Source organism: Lepus europaeus, chromosome 11, assembly GCF_033115175.1.
Source record: "Lepus europaeus isolate LE1 chromosome 11, mLepTim1.pri, whole genome shotgun sequence".
Taxonomy (NCBI): domain Eukaryota; kingdom Metazoa; phylum Chordata; class Mammalia; order Lagomorpha; family Leporidae; genus Lepus; species Lepus europaeus.
Genome location: NC_084837.1, coordinates 18654132 through 18677000, shown reverse-complemented (window position 1 = coordinate 18677000; position 22869 = coordinate 18654132).

Here is a 22869-nt window from a genome sequence, read left to right as displayed (position 1 = left end):
AATTAGACTTACAGCTGATTTCTCATCAGAAACCCTACAAGCCAGGAGAGAATGGCGAGATATAGCCCAGGTACTAAGAGAGAAAAACTGCCAGCCCAGAATATTATATCCTGCAAAGCTCTCATTTGTGAATGAAGGTGAAATTAAGACCTTTCACAGCAAACAGAAATTGAAAGAATTTGTCGCCACTCGTCCAGCCCTGCAAAAGATGCTTAAAGATGTGTTACATACAGAAACACAGAAACACGGTCACCAATATGAAAGAAGGTAAAGGAAGGAAACCTCACAGCAAAAGATCACAGGAATCTCAAACCAGATATCAGAAAATATCTTTGGCAAATGGCAGGGCAAAGTTACTCCTTCTCAATAGTCACATTGAATGTTAATGGCTTGAACTGTCCAGTTAAAAGACACCGATTGGCGGATTGGGTCAAGGAACAAAACCCATCCTTTTGCTGCCTACAAGAAACCCATCTATCCAACAATGATCCATACAAGCTGAGAGTGAAGGGCTGGAAAAAGATATACCATGCCAACAGAAATGAAAAGAGAGCGGGCGTAGCCATCTTAATATCAGACAACATAAACTTTACCACAAAAACTGTTAGGAGAGACAAAGAGGGGCACTATATAATGATTAAGGGATCCATTCAACAGGAAGATATAACGATTATCAATGTATATGCACCTAATTACAGGGCACCAGCTTATTTAAAAGACTTGTTAAGGGACTTAAAGGGAGACTTAGACCCCAATACAATAGTACTGGGGGACTTCAATACTCCACTCTCAGAGATAGACAGATCATCAGGACAGAAGATCAACAAGGAGACAGTAGATTTAAATGACACTATAGCCCAAATGGATCTAACAGATATCTACAGAACATTTCATCCTACATCTAAGGACTTTACATTCTTCTCAGCAGTACATGGAACCCTCTCTAGGATTGACCACATACTAGGCCATAAAGCAAGTCTCAGCAAATTCAAAAAAATTAGAATCGTACCATGCAGCTTCTCAGACCATAAAGGAATGAAATTGGAAATTGGCAACTCAGGAATCCCTAGAGCACGAGCAAACACATGGAGATTGAACAACATGCTCCTGAATGAACAATGGGTCATAGAAGAAATTAAAAGAGAAATCAAAAATTTTCTGGAAATAAATGAGGATAACAGCACAACATACCAAAACCTATGGGATACAACAAAAGCAGTGTTAAGAGGAAAGTTTATATCAATAGGTGCCTACATCAAGAAATTGGAAAGGCACCAAATAGATGAGCTTTCAAGTCACCTCAAGGATCTAGAAAATCTGCAGCAAACCAAACCTAAACCCAGTAGGAGAAGAGAAATAATTAAAATCAGAGAAGAAATCAACAGGATTGAATCCAAAAAAACATTACAAAAAATCAGCCAAACGAGGAGCTGGTTTTTTGAAAAAATAAACAAAATTGACACCCCATTGGCCCAACTAACTAAAAAAAGAAGAGAAAAGACCCAAATCAATAGGATCAGAGATGAAATGGGAAACATAACAACAGATGCCACAGAAATAAAAAGAATCATCAGAAATTACTACAAGGACTTGTATGCCAGCAAACAGGGAAATCTATCAGAAATGGAAAGATTTTTGGACACATATAACCTCCCAAAATTGAGCCAGGAAGACATAGAAAACCTAAACAGACCAATAACTGACACAGAAATTGAAACAGTAATAAAGGCCCTCCCAACAAAGAAAAGCCCAGGACCAGATGGATTCACTGCTGAGTTCTACCAGACATTTAGAGAAGAACTAACTCCAATTCTCCTCAAACTATTTAGAGCAATCGAAAAAGAGGGAATCCTCCCAAATTCTTTCTATGAAGCCACCATCACCTTAATTCCTAAGCCAGAAAGAGACGCAACATTGAAAGAGAATTACAGACCAATATCCCTGATGAACATAGATGCAAAAATCCTCAATAAAATTCTGGCCAATAGAATGCAACAACACATCAGAAAGATCATCCACCCAGACCAAGTGGGATTCATCCCCGGTATGCAGGGATGGTTCAACATTCGCAAAACAATCAACGTAATACACTACATTAACAGACTGCAGAAGAAAAACCATATGATTCTCTCAATAGACGCAGAGAAAGCATTTGATAAAATACAACACCCTTTCATGATGAAAACTCTAAGCAAACTGGGTATGGAAGGAACATTCCTTAATACAATCAAAGCAATATATGAAAAACCCACGGCCAACATCCTATTGAATGGGGAAAAGTTGGAAGCATTTCCACTGAAATCTGGTACCAGACAGGGATGTCCTCTCTCACCACTGCTATTCAATATAGTTCTGGAAGTTTTGGCCAGAGCTATTAGGCAAGAAAAAGAAATTAAAGGGATACAAATCGGGAAGGAAGAACTCAAACTATCCCTCTTTGCAGATGATATGATTCTTTATTTAGGGGACCCAAAGAACTCTACTAAGAGACTGCTGGAACTCATCGAAGAGTTTGGCAAAGTAGCAGGATATAAAATCAATGCACAAAAATCAACAGCCTTTGTATACACAGGCAATGCCACGGCCGAGGAAGAACTTCTAAAATCAATCCCATTCACAATAGCTACAAAAACAATCAAATACCTTGGAATAAACTTAACCAAAGACGTTAAAGATCTCTACGATGAAAACTACAAAACCTTACAGAAAGAAATAGAAGAGGATACCAAAAAATGGAGAAATCTTCCATGCTCATGGATTGGAAGAATCAATATCATCAAAATGTCTATTCTCCCAAAAACAATTTATACATTCAATGCAATACCCATCAAGATCCCAAAGACCTTCTTCTCAGATCTGGAAAAAATGATGCTGAAATTCATATGGAGACACAGAAGACCTAGAATAGCCAAAGCAATCCTGTACAACAAAAACAAAGCCGGAGGCATCACAATACCTGATTTTAGGACATACTACAGGGCAGTTGTTATCAAAACAGCATGGTACTGGTACAGAAACAGATGGATAGACCAATGGAACAGAATAGAAACACCAGAAATCAATCCAAACATCTACAGCCAACTTATATTTGACCAAAGATCCAAATCTAAACCCTGGAATAAGGACAGCCTATTCAATAAATGGTGCTGGGAAAATTGGATTTCCACATGCAGAAGCTTGAAGCAAGACCCATACCTATCACCTTACACAAAAATTCACTCAACATGGATTAAAGACTTAAACCTACGACCCGAAACCATCAAATTATTAGAGAGCATTGGAGAAACCCTGCAAGATATAGGCACAGGCAAAGACTTCCTGGAAAATACTCCAACAGCACAGGCAGTGAAAACCAAAATTAACTTTTGGGATTGCATCAAATTGAGAAGTTTCTGTACTTCAAAAGAAACAGTCAGGAAAGTGAAGAGGCAACCAACAGAATGGGAAAAAATATTTGCAAACTATACTACAGATAAAGGATTGATAACCAGAATCTACAAAGAAATCAAGAAAATCCACAAAAACAGAACAAACAACCCACTTAAGAGATGGGCCAAGGACCTCAATAGACATTTTTCGAAAGAGGAAATCCAAATGGCCAACAGACACATGAAAAAATGTTCAAGATCACTAGCAATCAGAGAAATGCAAATCAAAACCACAATGAGGTTCCATCTCACCCCGGTGAGAATGGCTCACATTCAGAAATCTACCAACAACAGCTGCTGGAGAGGATGTGGGGAAAAAGGAACACTAACCCACTGTTGGTGGGAATGCAAACTGGTTAAGCCACTATGGAAGTCTGTCTGGAGATTCCTCAGAAACCTGAACATAACCCTACCATACAACCCAGCCATCCCACTCCTTGGAATTTACCCAAAGGAAATTAATTTGGCTAATAAAAAAGCCATCTGCACATTAATGTTTATTGCAGCTCAATTCACAATAGCTAAGACCTGGAACCAACCCAAATGCCCATCAACAGTAGATTGGATAAAGAAATTATGGGACATGTACTCCATAGAATACTATGCAGCAGTAAGAAACAACGAAACCCAGTCATTTGCAACAAGATGGAGCAATCTGGAAAACATCATGCTGAGTGAATTAAGCCAGTCCCAAAGAGAAAAATATCATTTGTTTTCCCTGATCGGTGACAACTGAGCGCCAAAGGGGAAACCTATTAAATGAACACTATAAGCAACAATGAACTGATCAGCTCCTGTCCTGACTTTAGATGTACAATGTAATATTTTATCCTTTTTGGTATTTGCTGTTATTGTTGTTGTTCTAGTACTGTTGGTTGAACTCAGTAATTAACACACAATTATTCTTAGGTGTTTAAATTTAACTGAAAAGAGATCCCTGTTAAATCTAAGAGTGGAAAAAGAGAGGGAGGAGAGGAACAATTTGGAACATGCTCAATCGGACTGGCCGCAAATGGTGGAGTTGGAAATGTGCCAGGGGATTCCAACACAATCCCATCAGGATGGCATGTACCAATGCCATCGCACTAGTCCAAGTGATCAATTTCAGCTCACAATTGATAGCTCTGATAGCCCTAAGAGTCAAAGAGATCACACAAACAAGACAAGTATCTGCTAATACTAACTGATAGAATCAAAAAGGGAGAGAAAGATCCAACATGGGAAGTGGGATACACAGCAGACTCATAGGATGGCAGATGTCCTAAACAACACTCTGGCCTCAGAATCAGCCCTCAAGGCATTCAGATCTGGCTGAAGAGCCCATGAGAGTATAGCAGGCATGGAAAGCCAAGATACCATGGAAAAAAAAAAAAAAAGACCTAAATGAATGATCTCTGTGAGTGAGATCCCAGTGGAAAGAACGGGGCCATCAAAGAAGGAGGTACCCTTCTCCGAAGGGAGGAGAGAACCTCCACTTTGACTATGACCCTATCGGAATAAGATCAAAGTCAGCGAACTCTAAAGGCTTCCATAGCCCTGGCAACTCATGACTAGAGCCTAGGGAGATTACTGATGCCATGAACAGGAGTGTCAAATTGTTAAGTCAGCAACAGGAGTCACTGTGTACTTACACCCCATGTGGGATCTGTCCCTAATGTGTCGTTTAAAGCCAAGTGATGCTATGACTGGTACTGAAACAGTATTTTTATACTTTGCGTTTCTGTGTGGGCGCAGACTGATGAGGTCTTTGCTAATTATAGACTGAAGTGATCTTCTGTATATAAAGAGAATTGGAAACGAAAAAAAAAAAAAAAGGAAGGAAAAAAAAAAAAAAAAAACAACCTGGTGTTAAAATGGAAATGGCATAGAAAATTAATTAATTTGAAAAAAATTTTTGTAGGATCTCTGTCTTTAATGTGCTGTACATTGCGATTTAATGCTATAATTAGTAATCCAATGGTAGTTTTTTCACTTGATGTTGCTATGTGGGCAAAATGTTGAAATCTTTACCTAATGTATACTAAACTGATCTTCTGTATATAAAGAGAATTGAAAATGAATCCTTACACGAATGGAGGGAGAGGGGGAGCGGGAGGGGGGAGGGTTGCGGGCGGGAGGGAAGTTATGCGAGGGGGGAAGCCATTGTAACCCATAAACTATACTTTGGAAATTTATATTCATTAAATAAAAGTTTAATAAAAAAAAAAAAAAAATACTTTTATATATGAAAATCATTCTCCCTTTTGATTCATAGTTTTAATTATTTTTTAATTCTTAGTCAATTCATTAGGTAACTTTCTCCTCGAGAGAAGATAAATAGGTTGCCTTAGTAATTTTTAAGTGCATAAACATTCCATAACAAATGCATCATGTGAAAATGGCACTACTAGTAAAGCTAACAGTTGCCCACATCCCCAGTTAATCCAGTCCCTCCTCCTCTCCAAGGTGGGAAGCACTGGTAACGGTTTGGAATTTACTCTCCAGGTTGTTCTGTCTACATGTGTGTTTCCATCCCTGTACCCATGAAGAGCACTCAGAACTGTTGTGAGCATTTCTCAGATAAGTAGTGTCGTACTATACACATCCTTCTATAACGTGGCTTAAGATTTATTTTTTATTTATTTGAATGGCAGAGTTACAGAGAGAGAGGGAAGAATAGAAAGATCTGCGGGTTCTCCTCCCAGATGGCTGCAACGCCAGGCTGAGCCAGGCCAAGCCAGGCCAAAGCCAGGAGCCAAGAGCTGCATCCAGGTCTCCCGCATGGACGCAGGGGCCCAAGGAATTGTGCTGCTTTCCCAGGCACATTAGCGGGGAGCTAAATCAGAAGTGGAGCAGCCCAGATTCAAACGGACCCATATGGAATACCGGCATCACAGGCAGCAGCTTAACCTGTTAACACCACAACGTTGGCCCCTACAACCTGATTTTTTTCACCACTATGAAGTAAAGAGTTTTTCTTGCATATGATAGTGATAACTTGGTGCCAAATATTGTTCTAAGTACTGACCCCATATTATCTAACTTAATCCTCACGGCAACCCATTGAAGTCAGTATCATAGTTTCATATCTGGGGAAACTGAAACACAGAGTGAAGTCAAAAAAGCTGCTTCCATTGTCACACAGCTGATAGCCCATGTGGAGCTAAAAATCATAAAAGCTTCAAATAATTCAAATCAGCCTCAACATCAACAAAATTGAGAAGAGAAGCTAGAAACTTCCCCTTCTGTCCAATAACAACCATAAAAGTGCTTTCTGCTTATAATGCACTAACAATTAACCTTTGACAGGTAAGAGAGGAGGTTGGTAAATATTTAAATTCCAGCCATCCTAAAAGTCAAATACATCTATAATTATTTTGCATCTTGAAGGCATGCATTTCATCCGTTAAGAAAGGTAAACAGCTTCAATTACAGTCAGGACTTTGACTTACAATCTCAAAATCACGACTACTTGTTCAAATAAAAATGCGCATTTATTTGAGAAACCATCACCCTTAACCTCACAATACTCTATTTATGACTTTGATTTACTAATCCGGCTCAAATGAACTCTAAAGGTATGGATCCATCTTAGGAACATTAGCAAAAGAGGTTCTTTTCAAAAAGTTACATGAGTAAAATAAATTACTCAACCAAATTAAAGTCATCATGTGGAATCTGCATTTTCTTCCAAGTCGCAGAGCTGTTTTCAACCATCTCACTACTCAGTGGCGATAACTGATAGTCATTTAAATGGTTTCCTGGCAGCGCTGCAAGTGCAGCCTGCCCCATTTTACACGCCTCCTCTGCTGCCACACAAGCATTCTCCAGAGCAGTGATTCCTCCAGACCAATGCGATTGCCGTCAGCTAGAACTGATCAGAAATGCAGACTCTCAGGTCCATGCCAAGACTTTGTGAGCCAAAAACTCTGGGAGAGGGACCCTGCAATGTGTGCTTCAACAGGTCCTCCACAGGAGCCTGGTGCCCCCTTAACACTGAGAACAACTGCATTAAAGATGCAGAGTTGTGCAAGCTGGACCCTAGGAAACATCGTCTCTGAAAGCCAAAAATTAAACCTGCGCTTAATACCAAGAGTAAAGATGAAATTTTAACTAATTTAGGAAAGTCTCCCTGGGAATATGAATCTATTAAACTCATCCAGAAAAAAAAAAAAATCAAGGCTGGTTTCAGAACTCAAGTGTGTTGTCTGACAAAGGGTAGAATTTGGAGAAGTTAGTGTGAACCTAAACTTTGTATCCAAAGATGAATATGTTAAAGAGATCTTGAGCAGTCACGGCGTAAGAAGGTCATCTGACACCGAAGGGCATAAAGTCTACAAAAGCTAAACATTCTGCTCGAACCCACCAGGCTGGGCAGTGGCAGAGCAACGAGAACCCTGGAGCCTGGCCCCAGTCCACCGCACCACCTGTCACTCAAGATTCTGCCTCAGCCAAAGACAGCCTTCCAGAAAGCCTCTGCCACAGCTTAGCGCACTCTGATACATAGATTACTCGGAAATTGATTTTACAAGGAATAAGAACTGGGTGTTTATGCTAGAAGAATGTAGTCAAAACCAAATGATTCCAATGTAAAGAAAATATTACCCCAAAACAACATCATGAACCTCTTCCATGACAATCTCTTGACAGTTTTAATTGAAAATTAAATCACCTTTATTGATGTTTAATACTATAACATGACAAGAAATTGTTTAAATATTCCTATGTTTAAATGTTAAATGATTAAACATTCCTAATACAACACTCATTTCTGAGCCATCTATTCCCTATACATATACAGTTATTTTCACCCAATTGTGAGTTAGGGTGTGGAGGTGTTCTGTGCACTGACCCATTTTAATTTGACCCAAAACACTACCCTGGATTCTCATTATCAACTATTTACCATTAATTTTTGTCTCACTGTGAAGAATCCTTCTTAGCAGCCTCAGAAAATGTAAATATAAAATGAATTTATAGTCCCTAAATTCAAAAGCTGCCAAAACACTATAAAATTTAATCAATTGGCCTTGGAAAACTTCCACTTCCCATCTTTTTCACCTGCAAAATTGAAATAAGCATTTTTGCCATGCTTGAAGGTATGACAGGTGACTCACAAGCTTAAATTCTTTACAAGGGATAGCATGGCCAGGTGGTTATAGACTATAGGTTACTTTGTTTGGCTGTTTTAAAAGCAGGGCCTGTTCTTCATAAAATAAATGTTTGTAACTGGCCCATTTCTGCTTGCTTGGTAATGGCCAAGGCCACCAGACTATGGCTTCTCCTGCCTTCTCCCGGCTGCAGCCACAGGATAACACAGGAGGAGCCAAAGTCAGTCGGGTCTGGGAACAATTGAATCCTTACATTTTTCAAAGACAACAAAAGAGTTAAAAAGAAACTGGCTGATTGGCTATCCGCTTCTCACTTCGGCATGCCTGCTTTCTGCTTGCCCAAGCAGACTGGTAAGAAGAGGTTTTGCCTTTAAACACCCCGCACCCCCCACCCCTCACTGCAACTCAGGGCTGTCTTCTCCAGACTTGTTCTGTGAGAGGGCAGTCGCCCCCTGGCTAATCAAGACTCCTAATTTAACCTCAAAATTCTCACTGTGTTTATAATCTGTGCGCCCCACAACAAAAGGAGAAGATAAATCATAGAGTCACCGTCAGTGATATGGCAGGTACCTTCCAGGGGCTACCTTTGCTCTGTCAGCTCTGTGTGTGTGGTAGTCATGTAGAGCTAAGGAACCTAGCAGTGATGAGCGACCTCAACAGAGAGGCGTAAATTAGAACTTACAGTAGGAAATGATCCATCGAGCCAATTATTTATAATAAGAGAAGCATCTGCAAGATACTGGATTGATCTGGCCAGGGCCGTAAGCCCCTCAGGGTAAAAATGTCCAAGAAAGCCAGTTGTCATTAGGACAACTTCTTGTAATTTCTGCCCATGGGCAATGAATAGAACCAAAATACAGAATCAGAGCCTGGGAGCCGGCTGTGACTTAGATTTTCAATAGCTCCAGGCTCTGCAGCACCCATCTCCACCAAGACATAGCAGGTTGTTTGTCCTTGGACGTGAGCGGCTTCCCTAGACGGTGCTTGGATGGCACTGCCAACCTGGGGCTCTGAGAATTTCCCTTTCCCTTACTCCCCTGCTGACCACCTTCCATCTGAAGGATGCTTTCCTTCAGTAAGTGAACAGCTTAAGTCAAGTTCCAATCAGATAGTGTTGATCTAGGATCAATTCCATCTCATTCAACAGAGAAGACTTTGCTCTTCTCTGTTAGGTGTGCAGGGATGATCAACACTCGGTTTAATGAGTTAACAAATTAATGAGTTACCTCCTTGTTAGTTCCAGCCTTCAACTGCAACAATTTAAAAAAAAAAAATTAAGGATTCCCAAAGTATTATCAACACAGGCCCTGCCAGACTTGGCCCATCTCCAAGACACAGGGTGTTTGAAGTAAGCACAGTCATTTTTAGCATAGATTGCTTCTTACAATGCCCAGATAAAATGAGCTATGCTGCTGCAATCTTGTTTACACTGTAAATTGACTTGGTAAACCTTTTCTTCCAAATTTGCAAGAATATTTTAGCACAACACAGTCCTATTAAATTTTAAAGATCCTGAATTAAATGAATACAAACTAATGAACTTTCAGCACACTTTTCCATGAACTGGCAAAAAAAAAAAAAAACAAGATTGAGAATGTAAAAATGTGGTGTCACCCGGTATTTGCCATAAAACTATTATACTGTAATTCCACCAAAGTGCTTAACAGTCAAGTTCTCAGATTTTCAACTTTACTTCTCAGCACTTTCTAGTAACCTAAGTTGTCTAACTACAATGTCACCATACACAAGAACTTAATCCAAGGTCTTTCAAAATTGTCTCACCATTTCTGACAACATAAATGAATCTTGAGAACATTATGTTAAATAGGCCAGACACAGAAAGACTAGTATTGTATGCTCACTTGTACATGGTGTCTAAAATAGTCAAACACAGAAACAGAGTGGAATGGTGATTGCCAGGGCGTGGGGTGAGAGAAATGGGCAGAAGTTGATCAAAGGACACAAAGGATCAGTTATAAAATGAAAAAATTCTATGGAATCTAATGTGCAGCAGTGAGTCTAATAACACCATATTCCATGCTTCAAATTTGCTAAGAGTAGATCTTAAATGTTTTCATCACAAAAATAAAAACCTACTAATTATGTGAGGTGAGAGACAATAGATTTGCTAATCCTTTCTCAGTGCATCCATAGCTCAGTCATCACACTGCAATCTTACTTAAATGCATACAAATTTGCCAGTTACACCTCAATAAAGCTACATATATTATAGATATAAAATTAGTTCAGAATTTCATAGAGATAGAAAGATGAATGGTTGCCAGGGATTTCAGGGAGAGGAGAGGGGAGAGAGATGGCTAATGGGTCAGAGGTTTCCTTTGAGGGGGGTAATGAAAATGGTCTATAATTTCATACTGGTTAATGGTTGCACAATGCACATCCCTGTGATTATATCCTAAAAGCCAATGAGCTGTGGTTAAAAGTCACTTAAAAAGGGTGCGTGTGAATTATATCCTAATAGAAAAACTTACTTCATAGCAATTTGGACCGTCTCCGAATTCTGTATTTTGGTTCTATTCATTGCCCATGGGCAGAAATTACAAGAAGCATAAAGAAGAGGAATTGTTCAGACAACCTCCATTTGAAAGAGATCTGGGGCCTTAAATGAAGTAGAAACAAAATCCACAGTGAGAGATTGAGACTCCACTCATCTCTGCTAAAGAGTTGGTTCATCACAGCAATTGAGCTGCCAAGGCCTTAGGAAATCATGAGAAAGTAGCATCATCTGTTCTCCAAGGGCAAAATTAGCCACATTTGCGGTGGGGACACCAAGGCTTGAGGATCAACTGAAGGCAAGAGCTCTGGGTGCTCGTGGGTTCCATCCACCCATCCCAGCACTGTACAGGTGCCAATCTTCTGAGAATACTCACTCCTGCAAAATCCAACCCATTCCAGCGCATAAGAAGGTCACAGACATGAAAATGTAAATGTTAGACTTTTGAAAACACGACCTGTAAACTGAATTTGTGTGAAGGGAATCACCATTGCTCTATTCATCTACGTAAAGTACTCAAATGCGTTCGTCAAAGTGGTGGGAGGCGAGATTCGGCCCCAAGCAATAAAAGATCGCATTTTAAATAGAGTCCTAGTCTGTTCTCTTGTACTAACAACACAATAACACAGGTTGGTAGTTATAAAGGAAAAGAGGTTTCTTTTGCTCACAGTTCGGGTCCGAGGTTGAGGGGCCACATCTGGCAATGACATTCTTGCTGGCTGAGGCCTGAGGCACTGCAGTAGAGACAGGGAGAGCATGGGAGAGCTCATCAAACTAGCTTTCATATCAAACCCATTTCGGAGAAAATGGTTGAACCCATGAATCACAAGAATGGCTTAGTACATCCTCATGGGCACAGCCCTAATTACTTCTTAAGGGTTCCACCTGGTCCCACTTCTTATTCCCTTATAACAGGAATTAAATTTCAACACTAGTTTGAGATGGGGAGAACTGTATTCAAACTACATTAAATAGCCTATGTTTCTGAGTGGCAGTTACAAATCATTGGCCTTCTGGACATTTAGGGGGAAAAACCAACCATGTGCAAGGAGAATGAGAGAAACTTCCTCCTCCCCAGAGGGAATGCAAGCAGAGTCGGCCGCCTAGCTCAGGACAAACCATAGTATATACAACGAAAAAACCGAGTAGGCAAGCACAGGGGTGAGGAATCTCTCAGGGTAGTTTTATTTATTGCAGGACATCTCTGCCCCTCTCGCCCAGTGCCTGACGAGAATACTTAGAGATCTGTAAACCTGGTAAAGATCTCTGATCTCAGAGACCCCTTTTGCAATCTGTTAACCTAAGTGGATTGCAGACCCATTCCATCTGAGTCGTTTGTCTATACAAAGCTTGCTCTGCGCTAGCCAGAGTGAAGCAAGCTGGATCGGCTCTGCAGGTGCTCCAGGTAACCACCTGCTTGAAAAGAGATAGAGCTGCCCCTCACAGCCTTAAACTTCCCCAAGCAACTCTGCACTCAAAAGGTCACCCTTCATTTAGACTCCTAGCCCTTGAGGGATTTCTGTTATCTTCACCACAATCAAAATGGCTTTACTTTCTATCAGTTTAGATCCAATTTCTTTAAGTTAATGAGGTTGTTGTGCTGTCACTCACATATCCTGGCAGCCAGTAGCCAGAAAGGGCATGCCACAGGCCCTTCACTGTCATCCCCAGCAGTCCCCTATGACCTTTCTCACCTCCCTCCCACCTGTTTGCGATAGTTCCAGGCCATGGGCTGGTGTTTGTGCCTGGCCCTGGTTCTGCCCTTGGAGTGCATGAGAGACCTTGGTTGCCCTGGCTGGCCTTTAGGGCCCTGTAAGCACATCGAGGTTCTTGCTTTCCCAAACGGAAGTGGTCGTCTGTATCAGCTCTCCCTACCCTGACCTGTGGCCAACGCCCAAGCCCATGCCAGCACCCACCCCACCCCACATCCCCAGTGAGAATCACAGCTCCAGATAAGGCTCCATAACTTGATCCAGTACCCCTCCCCGTCCCTGGCACAACTGAAGGAGTGTTACAGGTGATGCTCACTATCCTCCTCCCTACCCCCTTGGCCCTCTTACCAGTGGGGCGTTCTTGGTCTCCTCTCTCCAGCTCTCTCCGCGGCTTTCACACCTAAGACCCTAGAAGCTCCTATCTGCCCCAGAAACCCTCCCCATGCTCCCACCTCAAGCACTCTGGGAGCAACAGTCTCCTCCCCCAACCCAGACGGCCCCTCCCAGCACATACCATTCTTAACTACGCAAGTGGGATTTCTGTGGGGCAGAGCCTGTCTCCTCACTGTCTTGTGAGAACAGAAACAGCCCCAGTTTTGTCTTCCCTAAGCCTGCACCCCTCCTCTATGGTTGTGAGGGGTAGAGAGTGGAACTCACCCAGGGCCTCTGTTTTTCATCTTACTAACTGCATGGTCTTTCCCAGCCATCTTACTAGTTGTATGCTCTGACAGTTTTCTTAATCCAGGAGGGACTTCAAGTCCTTTTGCCTACCTCACGTGGTTGCTGTAAGTTTCAACTGTTGGGGGGCAGGTGCTGTGCCTCAGCAGGTTAATGCCCTGGCCTGCAGTGCTGGCATCTCATATGGGCTCCAGCTCAAGACCCGGCTGCTCCACTTCCGATCCATCTCTCTGCTATGGCCTGGGAAAGCAGTAGAAGATGACCCAAGTCCTTGGGCCCCTGCATCCACGTGGGAGACCCAGAAGAAGCTCCTGGCTCCTGGCTTCAGATTGGCGCAGTTCCGGCCATTGTGGCCAATTGGGGAGTGAACCATTGGATGGAAGACCTCTCTCTCTCTCTCTCTCTCTCTCTCTCTGCCTCTCCTCTCTCTGTGTAACTCTGACTTTCAAATAAAAATAAATCTTTTTAAAAAAAATTTCAACTGTTAACTTGAAGGAATTATTCAAATGTAAGCTTTCAGCACCACAGTATACCAGACACGATGAGACTTAAATTCATGAACAAAAGACAAATGCACTAAATCTGCATGCAGGAGACTGTGTCCTAACTCAAACTTTGACAAACCAGCTGTGTGGGCTCAAGCTTTTTTCCAAAACATTCTAGATTACAGCACCCCCATCTGGATAATTATATATACATATATATATATTCTGCCCCCTAGAATTCAGGGAGCCTGGTCAGAGGACCACCTGAGCTTCTTTCCACTGAGATCCATACAAACAAGTGCTAGAGAAAATGATCAGTGAGGGTCTTGAAGCCAGTGAAAGAAGTCTTCCTAACCAAGGGACATGCTTTGCAACTCGAGGGATGGGCTTTGGGGAGAAGAGACAAAAGAACGTTTAGGCAGAAAAAGCACTTAAGCAAAGTGAAGATGTGGGAACAAGTGAGGCATGGTGTGGCTGTGTTTCTGAAAGCTCAGATCACCTCAATGCATCTCTGAGCACTCACCCAGGCCAGAGGAGTGTTTGATACAGGAGCGGAAGACACTTGGAGGGATGTCTTTCCAGGACAGTGCCCTCCTTTGGTCTCCCTCTTCCCATCCACAGAGGACTGCTCTTGGAAATCATGGTTATAAGACCAAACCCATACTTCTGGCCACAGGTGTACCAACCAGGGTTGAGTCCTGGACCCAGTGGAACTCAGCAGAATGCCTCCTTAGAAACTTGAGATTAGGGCTCAGAAAGTCAGCCTAAGGATCTAGAGCTGAAACACGTGAACTTCAGAGCTTGAGTTGACCATCATCTAAGGCCAATCCTCTGATTGCAAAGAAAGCCGGTGCACCGAGCATGTCGAAGGCAGCAAGCAGAGCCAGGCAGCATAGAGACTCCAGCCAGGCTTCCCACGGCTTTCCCAGTTCCCTCTTTGAGTTCTCTCTGAATCCCAGATGCTTTGTGCCTTCCAGATTTTTGAGGTGCCCCTAAATCTTTTGATTAAAATTTCTCCTTCTTCTTAAATGTCCTGAAGTTGGTTTACTTGTAGCCCAAAGAATCCTGAACTGGAGAAGAGTTAACTAAGGAAATTGTCATTGGGGATGGAAGTATCCATGGCAGGCTTCACAGGCTGCTGGGCCAGGAAATGAGGCTGGCCAGCTGGCTGGCCAAATCTGGCACCTTGAATAGCCATCAGGTGAAGACAAATGGAACTGCTGACCCTTGATAGAGTTCCAGAGTCCCTCACACACAATGTGGTTAGGATTCCAGCAACACTGGGAAAGAGTGGGAAAGGCTTGGGTCCACTTTAAGGGTCAGGTAGTTGGAGGGGTACTTGGGACTTACCTGCAGGTGAGGCCCAATCATTCATTTATTCAACATTTATTAGGTACCTCCTGAGATTCAGATCGTGTAGCAGGTGCTGGTAATAAGATGACGAGCAAAACAGAAAAATTCCCTTCCTTGTTCATAGATACTGTATTACGGTGAGGAAAACAAAGTAAAATGTAAAATTGTGATTATCAAGAAGAAAACAAGAAATGGGGGTGGAAAAACTATAGGAAAATCTATTTTAACTATGATAATTAGAAGAGTCTTGCCGAGAAGCTCATGTTTAAGCTATGAACTGCAGGTTAAAAAGGATCAACTCTAGGAAGCCTAGCAAGGGACATTCCAAGTAAAGAGAAGAGCATGAGGTAGCAATTTCTTTGGTTTGTTCCAGAAACTGGCAGAAGCCCAGAGTCAGAGTGACAGAGAGAGAAAATGGCATTAAAGAGAGGTAGGCAGAAGCCAGACCATATAGCACCTTATAACCTACAGAAGTTTGTTCACTCTAGGAAGGGGAGAGGGAGCAGGACAGGGGAGGGTTGCGGGTGAGAGGGAAGTTGCGGGGGGGGGGGGGGGCATTGTAATCCATAAGCTGTTCTTTGGAAATTTATATTCATTAAATAAAAGTTAAAAAAATAAAAATAAAAAAATAAAGAAGTTTGTTCATTCTCAACAAAGAAAAGCTGTGGGGGGTTTCAAGCTGGAGAGTGGTGTTTAAGCAGATGAACTGATGCTCTACAGAGAGTTTTAAAGGAAGCAGAAGAAGGGAGCTTAGTTAAGGAGGCCACAGAAGTGGTCCAGGTGGGATTACAGTAGCCTGGACTCTGAAGGTGGCAGCAAAGATGCAGAGGAGCAAAGAGAGTCAAAGTAAATCTTTAGGTAAACTACTTCCCACAGACTCGTGTGCTGGAGCCTTGACCCCCGGGGTGGTGGTGTCCGGTAGTAGAAACTTGAGGAGGTGGGGCCTAGTGGAAGGTAACTGGCTTATGTTGTCTTCACCCTCATCAATGGACAAACGCTGTGTTGAGGGAGTGGGTCGGGTCTCCTATGACTTGATTAGTGTCAGAAGAATGGGTTGTTATAAAGCAAGGCCACCCCACCCCTTGGCCCCTTCTCTACACAGCCAGTTCCCTTTCTGCTTCTCATGTGTTAGGACCCACCATGGGCCCTCACCAAGACCTCCATGAGCCAAATAATCCCCTTCTATTTATACATTACTCAGTGTTATATGTTCTGTTACAACAGAAAACAGATGGAGACAGTGACTGTCCCAGAACATGCTGTAAGTAGCTTTACAAACAGAGAAGACAAAGAAAGGGCCATCTCAAGGCACGGAGCTGAAGTGGGAAGGAGCCTTACAATCTTATGGTGCAGAAAAGGAACAGAACCCCAAAGGGTTATGGTGACTGATTCTAGGATATTTAGCAAATCCCAAATTCAAGGATCTCAGTCTAGCAGCCTCATTTCTCCTCCTTGTCACACAGCAGATGAACCACCCTCATGGCCCCAAGCACTGGAGTAAGAGCAAGGTATTTTCACAGTGACACACTCACAGCATTTGTCATCCCCTCCATCCTCATGTCTCCTGTGTGTTCCAGTCATGTGAAAGTCTATTCATCCCTGACACAGCATGGTGCACAGACTCATAGCGCTCAGCCTTGGACATGGACCATGAACAGAATGATGCTGGTGATGACTCACTTCTTGTTCATCTACCAGGTACCAACTATGATGTGACCATTGACACATACTAGATTGTAGGCAGCCCATAGACAAGTCATAGACAAGTCAAGGTCAGTCTTGGCTTGTGGAATTCCTGGGATGAGAAAGTCCCGTACTCCCATGTTGAAGGAGAATAATCAAACAAGAACACTCTGCTAAAATTGACTATGTTATGACTGTGTTGCAGAAAGCCCGATAAGTTGATTGCATGTGTTGTTAACTTCTGAGTTGCCTTGAGTTACAGCTGGTTATGCATAAATATCTCTGAGACACTGGAATAAATGAGCCTTGATCAGACTTTTGTCTTGGCTCCATTCTCTGCGCCCTTGTCCCTCTTTTCATTCCCACTCCCTCCTTCAGGTTCCGTTTGATAGGTGCGGCTGGCCCGCATCACTAGATCATTTTATCTTCACAAAAACCCTATTATATAGGGACTACTATTGACCTCTGGTCCACAGGGTTCAAAGGACTTGAACCACTCTTCCCTGAGCTCCGTGCACCCTCATCCATCCAGCTGTGAGATGGGAGAATTCAGGCTCCTTGTTGCTCCCACAGCATCCACTCTGCCTTAGTAAGATTACCTGTTGTGTGGTGGTGATTTTTTTCTTTTTTTAGCTCCATGCTAGGAAGTATTTTGTGGATGATTATTTGGGAATAATTAGTCTTTATGTAAGCACTGGCTTGCAGGTTATGAAAGACATAACTTTCAGGCAGCCAGAGAACTCAGGAGGCTGCTTGAAATCACTAAGTTTCATTGTTTGCAGAAGTCATTATGGATACCAACCACAAATCACTATTTCAATGGGGTCTGCACACCTTACCTCCTGCCCAAAATTACAATAGCAATTTTCTAGGGACAAATGAAGGAAGAGGGGCAGACACGCTGTGATTGTATTCCCCTGCTGGAGCTGTGTTGTCCCAAGTGGGAAGCAGATGCTGCCACCTGGGGAATCAGTATCAAGGTGTAATCACAGCCCCTTGAGTCATAGGACCTGCCCCAGATGTGTGGCCAGGAGGGACGTGACAGAGTCTCACTTAGGATCTTTTGGCGGCAGATAACAGTAGCCCATTTCACATCACCTAACCCAGAGCCGGGAGACTGGAGTGTTTCATAGGGTGAGCGGGCCTCAAGCTGGACTCACACTGGCAACTGAGTCATCAGCATGCTCTCCTCTTATTTGCCATAAGCCTGATGGCAAACACAGTTACAAAGTCGTGGGAGATCTGCAAGGCGCGTGCATGCACACTCTGGAGCCCACACAGGTCCACCAGACCCTCCACTCTCACCACCCTCACTGGCATTACTGTCATTCTTCCAGTTGTCTGCTGCTGTGTCATCACCTCCCTGAAAAATCAATGGCTTAAAGCAGCGATCATTTTATTACATGCCCTAACATTGTGGATCAGGAATTCAGGTAGGCTTAGATGGCCAATTCCACTATTCTACTTTATTTCAGTGGAGGTCACTTAGTGGTAGTCAGTTAATGATGGGCTCATGTAAGGGCCCAAGACAGCTTCGCTCACTTGTCCAGCGCCTTGGTGGTGTTGGCTGAATGCTGGGCTCACTGAGCACCTGCCCCCAGCCTCCGCAGGACCACAGTCTCAGGGTAGTCAAATCTCTCACATGGCAGCTCCAGATTCCCCAGAAACCCAGGTGGGAGCTGCAAGACTGCTTTGGGTTTAGTCTCAAAAGTCTCAGAACAGTGCTTTTACCACATTGTAAAGGGGAGACTTGAAAAAACTTATTGAAAGTGGAATTAAAATATGTTATTGCAAACAATTTTTGAAAAGCTTCCTTTTTTTATAAAATGCATTTTGTGATGAACTGTTTTAAGTCCATATACAAGAATTTCAAAATGTTCTTGTACCAAAGTAAACTTATCTTTTGATTTCACTGTCCATGAACTTGTAACAGTACCCTAGCATTAGTGAAATGAATCACTAAAGCCAACTCAGACCCAAGGTGGGGTGAGGGAGAGGGGTGGGGAGGGTGGGACGGGTCTCATTTAATTTGTGGTTCTATTCAATTTACCACAATCAGGTCAGTAAGTGTCCACTTGCTTATTGACTCTTTGCTTAGATCTAAAGAAAGGATAAACGAGAAATGGAAACAAAACCTCATCACATGAGTCTGGGTGGTCAGGAGAGAGCCTCAGAAGGGGCTATCACCGGACATGTCTCCTCAGCGGCTCTACTCTGGGAGACCTGCCCCCCCAATCCTGCTCATTTCACTGTGCAAGTGACACCTACAGGTAGTATAGCAGAGAGGATGATGAAGGAAACCCTGTAAAATCTATAACAGACTAGGGAGCATACCTGCTTGTCAGGGCTATGAGGATTGAATAGACTTTGCATCAGGATACTTCACGAAGTTCATGAAAAGTGGAATTAAAATGTAAGTTTATTTTGGTGCAAAATTAGAAATCCATGTATATGAGAGGTCTTCCAAAAGCTCATGGAAAATGTGTATCTTGAAGAAACCATGCCTGGAGTTCAAATGCTTCTTGCAACAAAATACTTATTGAAAAGAAAAGTACTCCACTTTCCCACAAACTTTTCAAAGTATCCTTGTACATATAGTGTTGAAAACAGTGCCTTATGACAATTCATCATCATTACCATTGTGCAGGATGGACAAGCTGAAAACACTCCCTAACCTTAGCTGCTTCACTCCTAGCCCAACTCCTCAGGGCTGATGTTTAGAACTGCAAAGGAGGAAAAATCCTGATTTACAACTGCTTGAATTCATTTCTATGCAAATTACCAACAGTAATTCATTCTAGATTCCCAAAGTAAATAACTTTCAGCCCAATGTGTTGTCTAATACAAACAATAATTTCATTTTAAGGCCTATCAACACAGATCCCAGGAATGATCATCTTTTTTAAAGATTTATTTATTTATTTGAAAGACAGAGTAACAGAGAGAGAGGGACAGAGATGGAAAGACAAAGAAAGATCTTCCATCTGCTGGTTCACTCCCCAAACAGCCACAATGGCCGGAGCTGGATGGATCCAAAGCCAGGATCCAGGAGCTTCTTCTGAGTCTCCCCTGTGGGAGCAGGAACTCAAGTACTTGAGCTGTCTTCCACTGCTTTCCCAGGCAATTAGCAGAGAGCTGGATTGGAAGAGGGGCAGCCACGACTCAAATTAGCACCCAGATGGGATGCCAGCACCTCAGGTGGCTTTATCTGCTACACCAGAGCACTGGCCCCTAGGAATGATCACGTTACACAAAGAGGTAATGACCAAGGTGACCATGGCATGACAGTGACCACTTTTTTTCCAGTTCCCACAATAACAGAGAGGCTTGGTACAAGCCTAGGAAGGAACAAGTGAGTTCCCCTCCACCAGCCATCGATTACTGGGCCGAGCCTGATGTCCAACCTTACCTCCTTCACAAAGCTAAGAGAAGTTGCTACTTCTTAGAAACTGTTGAGAAACAGTTTTTTGTTTTTTTTTTGTTTTTTTCTGTGCAAAGTATTGAACTCTTTACTTAGTATACAGTTGTTGTAAGGCCACCACAAAACATACCAAACACCAGAGTTAGAGGAAAGTTTATTGTCGGGTAGGGGGAGAAGGTGATGACTAAGAAAGAGCAAGAGTTGGGGAATCAGGTCCTGTTATACCTTTGCCAGGGGCAGGGAAGTAGGAGCAGCGAATCCCATTAGGGTGGGGGTGGAGCTGACACCTGGGGTTGGGCCATCTGGTCACCTGGCTTCCAGCAATGACAGCAGGGGCCAGAACCTAGGATGGTGTCTGGGGTATAGATCATGCTATAGGTAATACCGCACCATTTTACTAACAGTTGGTCTTTTGTATATAAAGTTAATCAAAAATGGATCTTTTTTTAATTAAACTTTTATTTAATGAATATAAATTTCCAAAGTACAGCTTATGGGTTACAATGGCTTCCCCCTCCCAAAACTTCCCTCCCACCCGCAACCCTCCCCTTTCCCGCTCCCTCTCCCCTTCCAATCACATCACGATTCATTTTCAATTCTCTTTATATACAGAAGATCAGTTTGGTATATATTAGGTAACAATTTCAACAGTTTGCCCCCATATAGCAACACAAAGTGAAAAAAAATACTGTTGGAGTACTAGTTATAGCATTAAATAAGGGTGTACAGCACATTAAAGACAGAGATCCTACATAATATTTTTTTAAAATTAATTTTCTATGCCATTTCCAATTTAACACCAGTTTTTTTTTCATTTCCAATTATCTTTATATACAGAAGATCGATTCAGTATATAATTAGTAAAGATTTCATCAGTTTGTACCCACACAGAAACACAAAGTGTAAAAATACTGTTTCAGTACTAGTTATAGCATCACTGCACATTAGACAACACATTAAGGACAGATCTCACATGGGATGTAAGTACACAGTGACTTCTGTTGCTGACTTAACAATTTGACTCTTAATGGAGAATGGGACTGGGAATGGGAGAGGGAGGTGGGAGAGTGGTGGGAGAGTGGGCAGGAGGGTGGGTATGATAGGAAGCATCACTATAGTCCTAAAGTTGTACTTATGAAATGCATGAAGTTTGTATTCCTTAAATAAAATATTTCTTTGGGGGGATTAAATTCAATTTTAAAAAAGAAAAGAAAGTAAACTTCCTTGGTGAACTCATTAGGTTTTAAAGGTCCCACAAGTTCCCAGATGCCTTACCATCATTCTTCACTTCTACAAAGAAAGATCCTGGTGTAAAAAGCTGACAGATGCCTTTAGATGACTCAGGGTACAATGTGTTGGCAGGACCTGAGTCAGTACTAACACTCTGCTGTCATGGTCCTCGAAGCACGGACAATAAGGACCTCATGTAAATGGAGTGGAGCTGTTGCGACAGTCCAGGCAGAGTGTTGAGGATGGAATCAAAAGGTTTAAAAATGTTCAAAAATGGACTTTTGTGTGAGACCCAAAAACCCATGCAATGAATTTTAACCCAGAAGGACACAGCTAACACTTCTTTCTCTGAGAAAATAAGGGATTCACTGCTGAGAAGGCCTTGAAATATCTGAGAAGTTTCCTTTGGCTGAAGGTTGATTCTGAAAACAGGAGAATCTGTGGTTGAGCTGGGTTCCAAAGAATAGGTGAAACACAAAGGCCTTGGGAATAGCAGGTGACAGTAGTTAGTTATCAAAAGCAAAGTGGATGAGATGAGCACATTGATTAGCACCACTTGGAGGGCCAAACAAGGCACCTTGAACAACACGGATCCATAGCCATCATATTGCAAGGATGGAAGACAGGTGCAGAGTATTGCTGGAGTTTATAACCAATAAAATGAAAGAACTGGAGAAAAGACTGTATGAGCTGCAAAAATGGGAAACAATAGGTCCTCACTTTATTTCCAAGTCTAACTCAGTCCAAAGACCTAGAGCCCATGAATTTAAAGGGAGGTTAGTTGTGGTTAAAGGAGGAACCTAGAACCATCGTAAATATAGCACATTTTCCTGCCACTCATTTCCCAGATGTACGTGTGTCCCTTGGCTAGGGTAACTGGATAGTGAGGAAAGAGAAACATCTAGGTCAGTGCTGCCTGAAATGCAATCACATCCTTTGCATCCGTTGAGTCCGGTCAGAGGGTGGTATTTGAAGGCCAGATGATGACTGGGTTCTGTTTATAATGTTTAACCAGGGTAGGTTTTCTTAATAGCATGTAGAACCTCCACAGTGATCCCCTGACCTGTGCAGGAACAGCCATTACAGTAGGAGGAGTTAAGTAGATGCCTCTGAAAGCGTTCCCACACCTAGCCAGGATAATGAACCAGAAGCAGTTTTACACCCAGGTGCAACTGCAGAACTTAGAGCCATCATCAAAAACTTCAATTATGTTAGGGTGGCCCTCCCTACCAAGTCCACTGCCTGTCCCCTGCAATAATCAGACACATCATGGC